A 15,994-nucleotide genomic window follows, 5' to 3' on the forward strand; every position below is an offset into this window, starting at 1 on the left:
ATATATATAAAAAACCATAAAGCACTGTTGTTTGTATCTATGCTTGTAATTTTTATATATAATATATATAGTATATCGTCTATATATATATTATATATATATATATATATATATATATATATATATATATATATATATATATATATATATATATATATCGATATACTGTGTATGTTTCCAGTGTTACTAGTAATGACATCAATAGTGAACACTGAAGTGATATTTAATAGTGCTTCAGGATTGTAGCTTGTCAGAATGTATGAAATTGATCCCCATGTTATACTGTAGAAGATCTCAGTTGTCAGAAAATCTTTACATCAATAACGATATGTGTAAAGCGCAGACATACGTGAGAAAGCTCAGCTAGGGTTTAACCTCATCTATCTTACAAAGAGGCAAATAATGAAAAGGCAGCTCTTACACAATCCACATTATACAAAACACAATAGAAATAAAGGTGACTTGACAGGCATCGATCAAAATCAAAATCAATACAAAATAAATGGTGGCAGGAAAATCTAAATTCTAATCTTATCTTTAAAAATAAATCAAAGACAATGAAGTGACACTGACACTGAGAGGGATTTATGAGGGTGTGATTTAAAGAAAATAAGCTGTATTTATTCAGAAACTGAGATTTATCTGTGTGATTGACTTGTTTTTAAGTTACGTAATAAAATAAAACTGAAATAGCTATTTAACTTGAAGCACAAAAAACACGCACAAACTAGAGTTGAGGCCTGGCAATGTGAAAGCCCTTAAGCTAAGAAATTCTTTAGTAAAACTCGGATTGGGTTAAACTTGGGTTATTATCCTGAAGCGTTCCAAAGAGTTGCTACAAATACTACAGCAAGATAAGTGTAAGCTAAAGCATCACTTTTTTGCAATTGGAAATAAATATATCAACTCGACCGCGCTGATCTTAGTTTAGTTTGAACAAATTAAGATCGGCGAGGTGTTTCTTATGGCAGGGTTTTATCCTTCATACATGTTGAGTTGATTGACTTGATAAGGGAATATGTCTTGACATAACCCACACAGATGTGACTTAGTAAAGTGTGAAGTCATGAATGATTTTAATTGTTGCGTTAGTCTGACTGTAAATGCCCTCGTCAGGCAGCGCTGGAGCAGTGTGAGAGAGTGGACCACTGCGCATCAAACTAACAGTATTAACAAAAGAAAAATACACAACCGAAGACACTTAAATGCTTGTATTTCTTGTATTTTCACCAGCTCTGTGATGCTCGTCCACAACTTCATGCATTGGGTTAAATTAGGCTGTCCAGTGTCTGTGTTCAGTCCGTTTCAATCATGGTGGAAATCCAGACAGGCAGTCAGGCAGCGTAATACAGAGAGTGAATCAAAGCGCATCAAATGATCGGTAATTAAAATGGGAAAAAAGAAAATTAAATAAATATATCTATACTTTTATATTGGACACACATCTGATGCTTGTATTTGCAGCAGCTCCACATCCACAACTTCACGCATTGTGTTAAATCAGGCTTTACAGTCTCCTTTACTCCCAACAAGAGAAACTCAAACAACCCCGTGACATCAGACACAGCGACATAAAAAGATGGCTGCGCACTAGGTCTAAAATCTATAGTAAAACACGCCGTTTTCTGCTAAATGCTTACATTAATCCAGTTCGTTTAATATATTTCCATTAAAGTGGAATCCAAAATAAGGTAAACTTATTAGTGCTTCATTTCCCCTTTAAAATCACTGAGATTTGGATCCTATTTTAACATCTGGACATTTTTAAAAGGAGACTTGGTGTTATTATCACTCCAATATGATTGTGGACACACTATACTAGGGCTGGGTGAAAAATTAATAACGATAATTATCACAATTTTTTATTTTTTTCGATAAAACGATAATGACGGTTCGATAATTGTTGGATAATGTTTACGTACCATGCGTAACGCTGCGCAGGCATTTTGCAGCCTAGCCTTCCGGGTGCCGCACGCAGTACAAGTATACAGTCATACAGTGTTAGATGCACTTGGAGGAGTAAGAAAAAAAGGTAAAAACAGCCAGTCATAGACAATGTTGGCAAGAAACATCACTAGACCTCAGTAGTCTGGAGCTACTTAGTTTTTTGCAATCCGACACAAAACAGAGCAAAGTGCACTGAGCAGACGACTCGTGTCATCATAACAGGCAATACCACACACTTGTTTCATCATTTAAAACAATGCCACCCTTATGAAGATGCTAATACAAATACAGACCCAAACAAGTGTTGATAAACCAGCGCAACTACCCAGCAGAGTTTCATGTCATCATTTTCGAAACACAATCTCAAACACACCTCAAAGAACACTTGATGCTTGCTGTAAACTACAAGCTGCATTATTTAAGGGCATTTGTTATGACATTGATAGGGGCCAGTTTCAGAAAGGAGATTAAGTGAAAACTCAGAGTATTTTAACCCTGAAATGAGAGAAACTCTGGGTTTTCTGTTTCAATATGGCAGGTTTGTTAAACTGGAGAAAGCAGGGTAAGTCAAGCCTGTTTCTGAAAGAGAGGTGACTTTAACTCAGAGTCAGTTACTGTGGTCAATTACTCTGTGAAGCTAACCTGGACAGGAGCAGGTTTATCCTCTAAACTCTGAGTTTCTGTCGGTCTCTTCACCTTTATTAAAGATGAAGCTGTATTTCTGGCCTTAGCCTTACGCTTCCACACACCTATTTTAATGCTCATTTTGGAGATGTGCATAAAAAACGATTGATGGAAACGTCATGATGCACATAAGACATGACTTTTGAAAATAACTGAGTATAACTGAGTAGGATTAAGTTTTATTCGATAAGAAAAGATGCACAGAAAATGCGATGGAAACACTTTTACTGAACAAATTCCATTATGCGCATTAACAAAAGGTTTGTTAAATAGATTATAATAAAAATGTGTGTGAATAGACAAACCAGCAGGCTGAGCACACAGCAGAACATCTGAAATGTTGTTTGGGTCATTATAAAACACCTGAACCGTTTCAGTATTAATGTATATTAATTTCCTCCAGAGTGTCAAGAGCATCTGTTCTCCGCGTCTCATGGCTTCAAACGCCCCCACATGTTCATTGTGTCAACATTGTCGTCTGAAGAGCAAGTACATTTATTAAATAAAGAAAAGATTGACGCAGCTTCTCCTACTACAGTAAATTCTGTTTTATTGTTGATATTTGGCGCCAGTTAATCAGGAAGTGACGATTTTGTTCTCTTTGATTCATTGCAGGGAAACGCTGCTTTATTCGCACATCTTTTATTCCAGTTTTGCACATAAAATTTTATTAATATATTTGGATGGAAACATAGCTATTGCCTACATTTCAGTCACACAAAGAACAAAGTCACTTACGAGAATGGCTTGTCCTTATTTAATAAATAATTATCTTAAACTCACTGTATTTTGACATGTACTCTAACTAGATTAATGGGATTATTATTTGATGCACAATTAATAAAATGAGAGTCTGCTATTCGTGCCAGTTTTAAAAAACCCGTGGATATAACCGAGATCTGCACATAACAGGGGTTTTTATGCGTCCCGCAGTATGCGATGTCAAGAGGGTGACTGACTCCATAAGTAAGGTAACCTGCACACACTTGATTATGTAATGTGTGGACGTGTCTCACAGCACAAAGCATAACTAAACCTTTAAATGTCCATGCTTAATCAGTCATCGATAAGGTCTATCGGTTAAATGGTTATAGACAATCAATAGATCATCAAGTAATCGTTAGCATCCCTAAATGAAATATATTAAAGGATATTTCACCTAGGGCTGCTCGATTATGGGAAAAATCATAATCACGATTATTTTGGTCATAATTAATACATATTTTGGTGTAGTGGTTAGTGCGTCAACACATGCACTCCAGTGCTCATGGTGACCCAAGTTCGATTCCGCCTCGTGGTCCTATGCCGATCCCTCCCCTCTCTCTGCTCCCCATGCTTTCCTGTCAATAATCTATACTGTTTTATCTAATAAATGTGAAAAACCCGAAAAAATTATATTCAAAAAAAAAATTGGTTGAGAAAAATCTTCTCTCCGTTTAACAGAAATTGGGGTGGAAAGGGTCGCTAATAATTCAGGAGGGCTAATAATTCTGACTTTAACTGTATATACACAGTTATTTTCCTCCCTGTAAATAAGAAAAGGGAAATAAATACAATAGAATAAAAATATGAAACAAACTGTACTTTAAGCATCTTCACTGTAAGAATAAAACTTTAATTACAGCTACAAAAGTCAAGAGCAGTGAGGGATTTTGTCCTTTTGTTGTTTGATTCATAATAAAAACAGCCGGCAGCAGGATTATTGCGTGCTGTCACTTTAAGAATAGTGCGGCTCTAATATGGTTGCTCTTTCACATGTTGTTTGATTCCCAACTTGTTTGTTAATTACACAAATGAGGGTTAATATAAATAATCACTAAACACCGCGCTCTGACACATATGTGCATGTTTCTGACCATTAAAGCGCTCACATTAAGATGGCGTTAGATGTGTGTGCTCTGCTCGTCTCCGAAGCTAAGCGCGCACACACACACACACAGAAGCATGCGGTTTCGTTCGCGCTTTTAAAAGCATGAGTGATGCGCATCCCATGCTGCAAACGTTACATTACAGTATGCTTTTAGTCATTTTCACGTGGAACTGAGCTTTGCTGATCAACATATGTGTACAACTGGAAAGGGGGCGTTGTATGATGGAATAATCGTTTATCTCGATTAATGGTTTTTCATAATCGTTAGAAGCCAAAATCGAAATCGGATTTTCGATTAATTGCACAGCCCTTAATTTCACCCTAAATTCACCATACTCACCATTAAAAGGAGAGTTCATCCAAAACTGAACATTGTCACCATGTCTCCTTTTACTTGTCCCAAGCTTGTTTTCTTTTTTCTTTTTCTGATGTTGAACAGTAATACCCAATAACCTGTAGGTAATGTCTTTGGTTGTTGAATACTTGAACAGTAAATGCTGAATTAAGATTGTTCTTTTGTTTATTATTCTATTATTTATATTTTCAGACAGCTCAAACATTTCACAAACTGTGTTAAATCAGCTACACAAAGGGACTGCCATGCTGAAAATCCTATAAACTTGATAGATATAAAGCTTTGACATTTATCCTGATAATTATCTACTGATAAGAAAAATTATCGTGATCATCTTTTTGGCCATGTCGCCCAGCCCTACACTATACCTACACACACTTCTGTCCAAACAGCTTACCAAAGTTGATTTAGCATCATAGGTGCCCTTTAAAGCCTTGTTCAACTGTGGCTCATTTGGATCTGAATGAAAGCATTTCTGTACTGTGTAGTAGGACATCCACAGGACAGATGAAGAACTGCAGGAATGGCCCACAGAAATTATTACGCTGTAAAGTCTAGAAGGGATACAGCTGAAGATAATCCTACAAAGAAAGTTACTATGTTTACATTACTGTAATGAGAAGGCTTAGGGTTGAGGTTAGGATAGAAATGGATAGTCAATTTAATAAATGATCTAAATAATTTTCATTAACCTCCAGAGCTGTAGCTCTTCTGTTTAGTGATGTTGTCAATCTGCAGAAGTGCAGTGTTGATCATTCAATATCTGCACCTGAATACTATTAGACTCTCCAGTGAACTATAATTCACTTTTATCTTTGCTATATTCTATTTATTTATGCTTCAAATGTTTTGTTATACACTCCCCTATAAAAATCACCCCAATCAATCTAAAATCAACAATTCTTTCCAAATAATGCATATAAAGTAATCTGGTGAAATTCTAATTGCAATCCATATTGCAGGAGACCAAAATATCGCCATGTCAGATAATAAAGAAATATTATTACAACTGAAAAATTTACTGCTAATCAAAGCTGCATTATTTGTTTTACCTGTCTTTAGTGATCCTTTAGAAAACATTCTAGACATGAAGGATCCAAGCAAGGATTTTGGCTGTGATATATATATATATATATATATATATATATATATATATATATATATATATATATATATATATATATCAGTGTTTCCTCTAGGATTTTTTCCAGCTGTGGCGGCAGGCCTTTTTTACACAGATCTACCAACTACCTGTGGCGTTATTTCAATGACAAATGTCGTGAGCGCAGTATTAAAAGTCGAGATCACATTTATGTAATAGCGAGCATGTGAATCTCTTTGCCTGCACACTGATTTACTCTGCTCGTGTACAAAACGTCTTGCACGCCCCCTCAAATATACACTGCTCAATTTCAGATCTTCCTGTGCGCTCTTAAATAAACGCTGCTGAAGTGTGGTTTAGTGCGTTTATATATAGAGTATGTCTCCAACATTTATTAGATTTGCTAGGAATATTCATGAATGTCTCCAATAGACCTACAGAGCGGTATTAATGCATCCTGAAGTAAAGTGAAACGGCCATACGTCGTGTTTGCTGGCCTCACGCATCACGCACCTGTCAGTCAGTCAGTCAGCACGTAACCTTAAAAGGCTAAATAAATAACGCACAGCACTACAACTGTAGAAAGGTTTGCGCTGTTATAATTCATACCCTTTAATACGTTTTGGTGCGATCGTCACCCCCTATGAAAAAAACACGACTGAATGTTTTGAAGGAGAAGCTGTAATGTAGCCGTGGCGGGATCAATTTTGGCATGGTGCCCCACCATGGAAGAATGAATGTAGCGGAAACCTTGTATATACAATATATATGCAAACAATCTTTCTTAAAATATAAGTACTTATTTCTTTACTGTGAAGAACATCTGATTGATCTAAAGTGTTTTTTGCTTTTTTTTTTTTTTTGTTTTTCATTTTACATGAAAATTTTCTAAATACTTATTTCTCAGCTACATATCTTTGAGACTGCAGCTCTGCACAAGACGTTTGGCCAGCGGAGAAATTAAAATGGTCGTGCCCAACTGAGCCTGGTCTCTCTCAAAGTTTTTTTTCTTCACTTCCGCCATTTAGTGAAGTTTTTTTTCCTCTCCGCTGTCGCCACTGGCTTGCATGGTTCAGGATCTATAGAGCTGCGCATCGATGGATTTGCTCTTCAGTGTTTGGACTCTCAGTAGTGATTATTAAACCACACTGAACTGAGCTAAACTGAACTGAACTTAAACACTACAAACTGAACTACACTGTTCCTATTTACTGTGACCTTTTATGTGAAGCTGCTTTGACACAATCTACATTGTATAAGCGCTATACAAATAAAGGGGAATTGAATTGAATATCTTTAAAAAATGTCTCAAAGTAAGCAAAGTTTACTGCTCTAGTTCTATACATACTTTTTTCCGACATATCTTTGTCCTCATGAGGTAGCTACACAGAAATCCTTTAAACAAATGTTATTGTAAGGAGAATAATTGAACGATATTGGTAAAAACACTTAATAAATAAAACTTGTTGGGGATTGGATGGCTGTTATCCCAACTGGGTAGGTATACATGGACAAAAGAAAACAGAGACATGTTTAAAATGATGTAAGAATGTCAGCCCCCATTTTGACTCGCCATATTTTGATAAATCGTCTACAAATTCCTGAAATCTCAGGCAAATCGGTGCTTGTTCATGTGAAGAACAATCACACATTGAACTATATCACAGACGCCATCTGAGAGAATCACTGAAGAGGCGCAGACACCCGTGAGGTATTTGGCGTGCTAAACATCTGGAGCTGTTGGTGATTCAAATCATACCGTGGGAAATGTGTTCTGACTGAAAATAACATCGGCGATCACCTGCAGCCAATGAGAGAGCAGCATCCACTAGTGTGGGTACCTGCAGGCCAGCGGGAGCATGGGGGAGAAGTTAAAAGGGCTTTCTTTTTTCCTTTTGGACCCAAGAAATGGAGGAAAAACTAGTGGAAATTTGACAGGAGCACCCGTGTTCTCTGAGCAACACCACAAATGGGTCGAAAAGAAAAAAGTTGAAGTGAAATTGCTAATTCCCTTCAAATAAACACTGAAGGCTTCTTTCTCATTTGTTAATAACTAAAGATATACTGTACTGTGTGACCCTACGTTGTTTCCATGTCACTTCATGCATGTTGGTTTGAGAGACGTAGCTTGTGAACTGAGACAATGTTATCAGCGACATCGACCCCTCCTCAAAGAAGCTTATCTTGTTCCCGAATACAAACATTTAAAGTATTTGTAAAAAACACGCTATTTGCCTTTCCGAATACCGTATTTGGGTTCTACCCATACTTTCTACACACTGGATAAGCATACATACTTTTGGTTGTTTTAAACCAAATGAGATTGCTGGGTCAAAAATGGACAAACCCAACAGGTCTTGAAAAAGGACTTTAAATTTTATTAAAAATTAATCCAATGTTGGGCCATGTTGTCCATATCTGACCCAACTTTAAGTTAATTCAACACAGGGTTGTTGTTTTGTAGTGTACAGATAATGGATAAACATAATACTGCATAAATTCCCTGTATAGCAGTTTTCTATGCTGACCAGCAGGAGGAGCCAACAGACAGTTATACTTTCATAACCACATATCCAGAACATCGATCAGCTGTCTGCTGAGTCAGTGAGGAATAAAACAATTAATAAAAACAAGCAGTAAAAGCTCAGACATAAGTTCATGTTCACTAGGTAAAGAACAAAAATCAGCTTGAGATTAAAGGCTGTAAACAATGAACCACACGACTCGTGATCTGCATGATCCAGAAATATCTCAATATATACACAATATTTATGTAAATCTCACGTATCAGTTTCTGCAGTTTATAGCCATCGAGTGTATTTGTTTACATATGTAAATGTGCTTTAATAAAAATTTAGTTTCATATATATTGATTCCAGTAATATTATTGAATAGTATGCAAATGTTTATGATTTATTTGCAATACAGCTTGTATAGTAATATTTTCTATCATTTATTGGATATATGAGAGACTTGCTTTGTTTATCAAACAATTGGATCTAACTGAATTTGCATTGCAAACATTTAATAAAAGTTAAAAAGTGCTTATTTTTAATTTCATATTTTAAGTTAAGTTACTATACTGCCAAACATCATTCTGCAAATTTCATTATTATTTTTTTTTACAAAATTCTGTGCAAAAAATGTCGCAGATTCTGTCTGGCCCTGCTTACAGTGTATGATACTGTAAAAATGCTGGGTTGTCGTAGCCCATATTTTGGGTCAAAAATGGAGATTATCTGGGTTAAAAAGTGCAATTTAAAAAAATCTGCAATTACATCTTTTTAGTTTTAATAGTATACATCAGTAGTAAACTACAGTATACTACAGTTTATCAGTTCAGTATAGTTAACATTACAGTATGTTGCAGTATTCATTACCAAAGAGTTGCAAAAAATGCAGTAAAACACACATTATACAATAGTATCGTTCAAAAACACAATAGTATTTACTATAAATCGCATGTGAAAAGCGCACTGGCAAAAAGCAAACTAAACACAAGAAAGTACATAGCACAACAGATAAATCTAATTTTAAGGCTTTTCTCGTGAATATTACAGGGTTTCCGCACTTTCATGGACATCGGGAGTTTGTAAATAACTATTATTTTAAATCGAGCACCTTTGTAACTCACATCCCCCAGCATATGAAGCGCCATGAACTACCTGTACCTAACATTTCATTTACACTTAATATTTACATTCAAATGTCATAATGATGATGTTTTGAATGTCATTTTAACAATGTTGACAATTCTGAAGTCATCTTTAAAGAACTTTAATTAGCTGAATTCTGTCCTGGCAATATTCAAATGCAGCTTCTGGAGTTTTGATAAAATGCATCATTTGTCATAGTTCATGTATAAGATTGAAATTTAAGATTGTTAAATTTAGAACTTCTTAGTTTTGTCGTTCAGACTTTTAACTGTTGGAAAAAACACTATGAACTATAAATTCAAGTACTTTCAAAGATCTGTGTTTGTTTTCAAGTACTTCCAAGTACTTCAAGTTTCCAGTTCGTGTGTGAAAAATCAAGCACTTTCAACAAGCGTGTGAACCCTGATATAAGTATAGCAACAATCGCCCAGAACACCTCATAAATGAGTGTAAACCAGCTGGAAGTTAAGGAAAACCAAAATTCATATTGAATAATATAGCACTTGAATTAAAGTAACTTAATCGTCGATTGACGGAGCCGCGCAGATTCGAATAAAAACCTGGATTTCATAGCAGGCCGCATGTAGGCCTAACGATACTGTTAACGTCACTGGTTCAATAAGTGACCACATCTGAATGAAACAATACACAGAGGTAAATGTCTTCAGAAACGGCTCAAACACGCCTAAAACACGACCCAATGCTGAAGACGATTATAAAACCGCTAGTAGGCTAAAGTTAATGTTAAAACAAACATCTGACAGAAACTCTTCCCGCGCATTCTCCTCACAGAATCGATCTCGGCGTCAATTATTATATGCTCTCAGATAGCTTACATTAGAAAAGGTTAAATGTTTCTTACCTTAAAGTTTACGACGGTGACTTTTAACGCCGTAATTTGCGATGGCTAACACACATAACGCCAACTTGACCGTTAACGGCGGGTTGCCAGATGTACGCAACAAAACAACGCAGTGGACACTTTTCACGGTGATGACGCTTACAACGGCCACCAGCATCTAAAATCCTTGACATCTTTAATATTTATATATTATTATTATTATTATTATTCATTTATAAAGCTATACGTTCTATTATATCATCTTTGCAAAAATAAAATAAAAAATTACTTCTCTTCTGGCTGCCTACTCCTTTTTTGAGAATCTGAAAACACTATCATGGAGTTTTTCTTTTATTATTTGATCATATATATCATATATATATACATACACACAGGGGCGTAGCGGACATTTTAAAAGTGGGGGGACGGCTGATTGAGATAATACATTTATATAATTATTAATCACCTGTTTCTAAATGTTATGTCTCTAAAAGCATATCCCTCCCATCCCCCCTGGTTGCTACCCCCCTGTATATATATATATATATATATATATATATATATATATATATATATATAAACCTAACATATTTTACATCATTGTTTATTATTATCTTTAAAAATATTTGTAATTATGTATGTCATCAAATGGGGCAGCACGGTGTCTCAGTGGTTAGCACTGTGGCCTCACAGCAAGAAGATCGCTGAGTCCTGACTAGGTAAGTCGGCGTTTCTGTGTGGAGTTCTACTTGTGTGGGCGTGTGTGTGTGTGTGTGTGTGTGTGTGTGTGTGTGTGTGTGTGTCATTAAGTGTTTCCCAGTACTGGGTTGCGGCTGGAAAGGCATCCGTTGCATAAAACATATGCTGGAATAGTTGGTGGTTCATTCCGCTGTGGTGACCCCTGATGAATAAAGGGGACTAAGCCAAAGGAAAATTAATGAATAAATGAATGAATGAATGTCATCAAATGTCTTAAAGTTGTCATCAAATGTTTCCCAAATTGCACTAGTGTCGCCTCTTGGTGATTCTATGCTCTTTGGTGGTGCTCAGGCGTCTGTAGCTCCGCCTTCTTCTGAAAAGAGCCCAATCTCATTTGCATTTAAAGCGACAGTCACCAAAACACCACAATCAGGATCAAAGAGTCAGTTTCAGAGAGTTAGAGAACATTATCTGTGTGCTATTCTCAGCTCAAACATCACTCCAAGCCACAGGTGTCAATTTCAGCTCCTGAAGGACCGCAGCTCTGCAAAGTTTAGCCTTAACGCTAATTAAACAACTAATTGAGTCCTTCAGGCTTGTTTTAAACCTCTAGGTAAATGTATTGAGGCAGGGTTGGGACTAAACTGCAGGGCTGCGGTGCTCCAGGAACTGAGTTTGACACTCCTGCACTAGGTGCATCAGACTTATTTTACATCTTAGGGGCAGAATAGGTCACCATGAAGATTTACAGCACAGATAGCACTGAGTACATGACTGCCATTATGTCTATTCCCCACAATGGACGTCCAGCGTTCTCCATTCTCTGGCACTTAGACTGCAGCTCTGCACAAGACAATTAGCCAGAGGAGAAATGGTCGGCCCAGCTGAGCCTGGTTTTTCTCCAGGTTTTTTATCCTTCACTTGTTTTCCTTGAAGTTTTTTTCATCGCCGCTGTCTCCACTGGCTTGCATGGTTCGGGATCTGTAGAGCTGCGCATCGTTGGATTTGCTCTTCAGTGTTTGGACTCTCAGTAGTGATTATTAAACCACACTGAATTGAACTGAACTGAACTTAAACACTGAAAACTGAACTGACACTGTTTCACTTCACTATAATCTTCTATGTGAAGCTGCTTTGACACAATCTCCATTGTAAAACACTAGAGAAATAAAGATGAATCCAATTTAATTGAATTATGACAGCCATTATATGTCTGTGACTGCCATTATGTCTAAAGGAATAATAGATGCGGTCAAATGCAGACTTCTGAATTTAATTTAAATCATCAATATTAAAAATATTCTGAAATAAACATTCGTTCATTCATTTTGTTTTCAGCTTAGTCCCTTTATTAATCTGGGGTCGCCCCAGCGGAATGAACCGCTAACTTATCCTCCTGAGACCCCGCCCATTGACTTGTGTCCTCTGTAGTGGACATTGCATTTTCATGAATTGTCTTTGAATATTTTGAGCTACTCTGTCAAGTCGTGTTGTACTGTTCAGAGGACATCCTGGGCTTTCTAGTGATATGTTATTTGATTGGCTGGCATGCTATAGGAACCACTTCTTACTCTGCATCCAAAATGGCTGACATACAAAAAAAGCACATCTTATGAGAAGGAGAGAGGCATGTAAAATTAAGCTTTTTAAATGTTTTTTTTACTATTATTATTACATTTATATTAGTTTATTAAAGTGTCAGGAACAATACATTTAGCTTTCAAAGCTGTTGACTTGTTTGTGTTTCAAAATATCATCCTTTTTAAAATGTCCACAATAGTGTACACCAGGACCATCTTAATGTAATTAATGACTGCATGTTGTAGGAGGCAGAACTGAAGCAGAGAGGGTTCTTTATAAGATACTTGAGGGAGACTCTGATTTAGAGTCTGACAATCAGACAATTAAAGAATTAGAGACAATTAGAGAATGACAATCATTTTAAAGGGCACATAGTTTACCTCTTTTTTATGATTTAATATTAATATTATGATACTTCTTCGTGGGCCAGTTTAGGTTCAGTTTAAAACACAATTCAGATTGTTTTATTATAATGTGTTAAAAAGTGTCATGTTGGGGGCGTGTCCACAGTTCGCTGATTTAGGGGTGTGTTGCTTTACATGTAAATTAGTTTCGGCTTCCCGCCCAACGTAACAAGGGGGCGGGGCCATGAGCTCACCCGCTCTGCGTTTGCAACAGAGACAGGCAGACTGAGAGAAGGAGCTGGAGTGAGATGATCAGCATTCAGTCGTACATGTACGACTCTGACACAGACCAAGCAGAGAGTACAAAATCATTTGTGTCTTTGTACAGTTTTACAGCCAACTGTGTGCTAGTTTCAAGTGCCGAGCTTGTACACAGAAACTAATAACCACACACACTGAATTAACTTTGACTGAGGCACCGGATGCGCCGCTCGAAGCCGCGACATGGCACACCAGACACTCTGTGGCGCGGCAGAAACATGAAGTCTCCCGAATCGTCGCGCCACGCATTTTTGAATTCTAAACAGGTTTCTGCAGCGGTCCGCGGCACCCAGCCGTCGACTTGAGTGTACCCTGATAGAAACCGATGTTTAGAATTGTAAAACGCATGCTAGTTAAGATCACAGGGAGCTTCTGGGATCGCGAGAAATGCAAACGGCTGAAGTATAAGGTAGACTTAATGAGAAGTACACATGTTTGCAAACCTACCTAAAGATACAACCAATAATTCCGATTAGAGCGATCATGTGGAGAATATTGATCTTGTGTTGAGCCCAATGAGCCTTGCATCTAAAAATAGAGCTAGCGTGTTCCTTTAGCGATATCGCTTCGACTCACGCTGAAAATGGCGGACGTGAATCAACAAACTGAGGATATGATGACGCGCCTGTCAATCAATATTGGTGGGCGGGGGGACCGCTCTCCTACGTAAAGTTGCGGTCGGTTTGAAAACCGCTCCAATTGGTCCACCGTTTTTATGTTGTTAAATTGAAAAAAAAGCACTGGGTGTGTTTTTATCACCCCAATATGACAGTCTATACACCATACATGCACATATGTCTGTCCAAACAGCTTGAAAATAGATTTTTTACCATAGGTGCCCTTTACATCACTTTTATGTTAAATCTGTTTTGGATTAACATCACTTTTTTTGTTTTTGTTTTGTTTTTTTGAGTTTGGCTCTCTTTCAGGCTAAACTGTTTCAGGAATTTCAATACAAAAGAAAAAAAATGGCTTTCGTTTTGTTTTTGTTACATTAATATTGTATTATGATCCCTTTACAGCCATATCCTGTACAGTGTTGTCTGAGTGTTGGTCGTCTTGAACTGAAATGGTCCTGTGGTCCACTACAGTGGACATGCTGTAAAATTAATAATAAAAACAAAATGTAAAAGCTCTAAATTGTAGATTTTTTTAACCCAAATGATGTAGGAAATCACAAAAAAAAAACATTTATTTACTCATTCATTTGCTTTTCAGCTTAATCCCTTTATTAATCAGGGGTCACCACAGTGGAATGAACTGCCAACTATTCCAGCATATGTTTTACACAGCAGATGCCCTTACAACCACAGCGGAATGAACCACCAACTTATCCAGCATATCTTTTATGCAACGCATTGTCCTTCCAGCTGCAACCCATCACTGGAAAACGCTCATTCACACACACACACACTGTGACCAATTTAGTTGATCAGTTCCCCTATAGTGCATGTGTTTGGACTGTGGGGGAAACCGGAGCACCAGGAGGAAACCCACACCAACACAGGGAGAACATGCAAACTCCACACAGAAACACCAACTGACCCAACCGAGACTCGAATCTGCAACCTTCTTACTGTGAGGCAACAGTGCTACCCACTGCGCCTCTCCAAAGCTTAACATTGATTTAAAAATTTGTCATTTAAATTTAATAGCAAAAATTAACCCAACATTTCCCATTTTTGACCCAACGCTGTGGTTACAAGAGCCCAGCATTTCTCTTTAACTAAACAATTGCATGCTGTTTTTAATTTACTGAAGTATACAGATAAACAGCTGCCAGTTAATGAGAGATCCACATGATCACACATGATGACTCTTTATACACAGTAAAGCCGGTTCTGCATTGGGAAATATGTGGCTGACATTCAGACTGCATCATCTGACTGTGACATCACTAATGTGCAGAGGCGTCATGTGACGGAAACCAGATCAGCTTCATTCCAGAGCTTTACAACAAACACACACACACACACACACACACACACACACACACACACACCTGGCTCTTAATTATTTCTCTCTCTTTTCCCTTTGTATTTGTCTTCATGTCATGTAATTGGTTTCTCTCTTTGCATAATAAGTATATACACACAGTATTAATCATAATTGAGCTGACACCTTACAGATCTCTCGGTTTTTTTATTTGAGTGAACTTTTTTACAGTAATATATTAGTGCAGAGGGGCAGCATGGTGGCACAGTGGGTAGCACAATCGCCTTACAGCAAGAAGGTCGCCGTTTCGAGTCCCAGCTGGGTCAGTTGATGTTTCTGTGTGGAGTTTGCATGTTCTCCCCGTGTTGGTGTGGGTTTCCCCCACAGTCCAAACACATGCGCTATAGGGGAATTGATTAACTAAATTGATCGTAGTGAATGAGTGTGATTGGATGTTTCCAAGTACAGGGTTGCAGCATAGAAGGGCATCCACTGTGTAAAACAAATGCCTGAATAGTTGGCGGTTCATTCTGCTGTGGCAAACCCTGATGAATAAATGAACTAAGCCGAAAAGAAAATGAATGAATGAATAAATGGAAAAAATCAAGAGAAACATAAAAAATTATTACATTAGTTCTCATTTTGTAGTTTGTAATATT

Source organism: Danio aesculapii, chromosome 7, assembly GCF_903798145.1.
Source record: "Danio aesculapii chromosome 7, fDanAes4.1, whole genome shotgun sequence".
Taxonomy (NCBI): domain Eukaryota; kingdom Metazoa; phylum Chordata; class Actinopteri; order Cypriniformes; family Danionidae; genus Danio; species Danio aesculapii.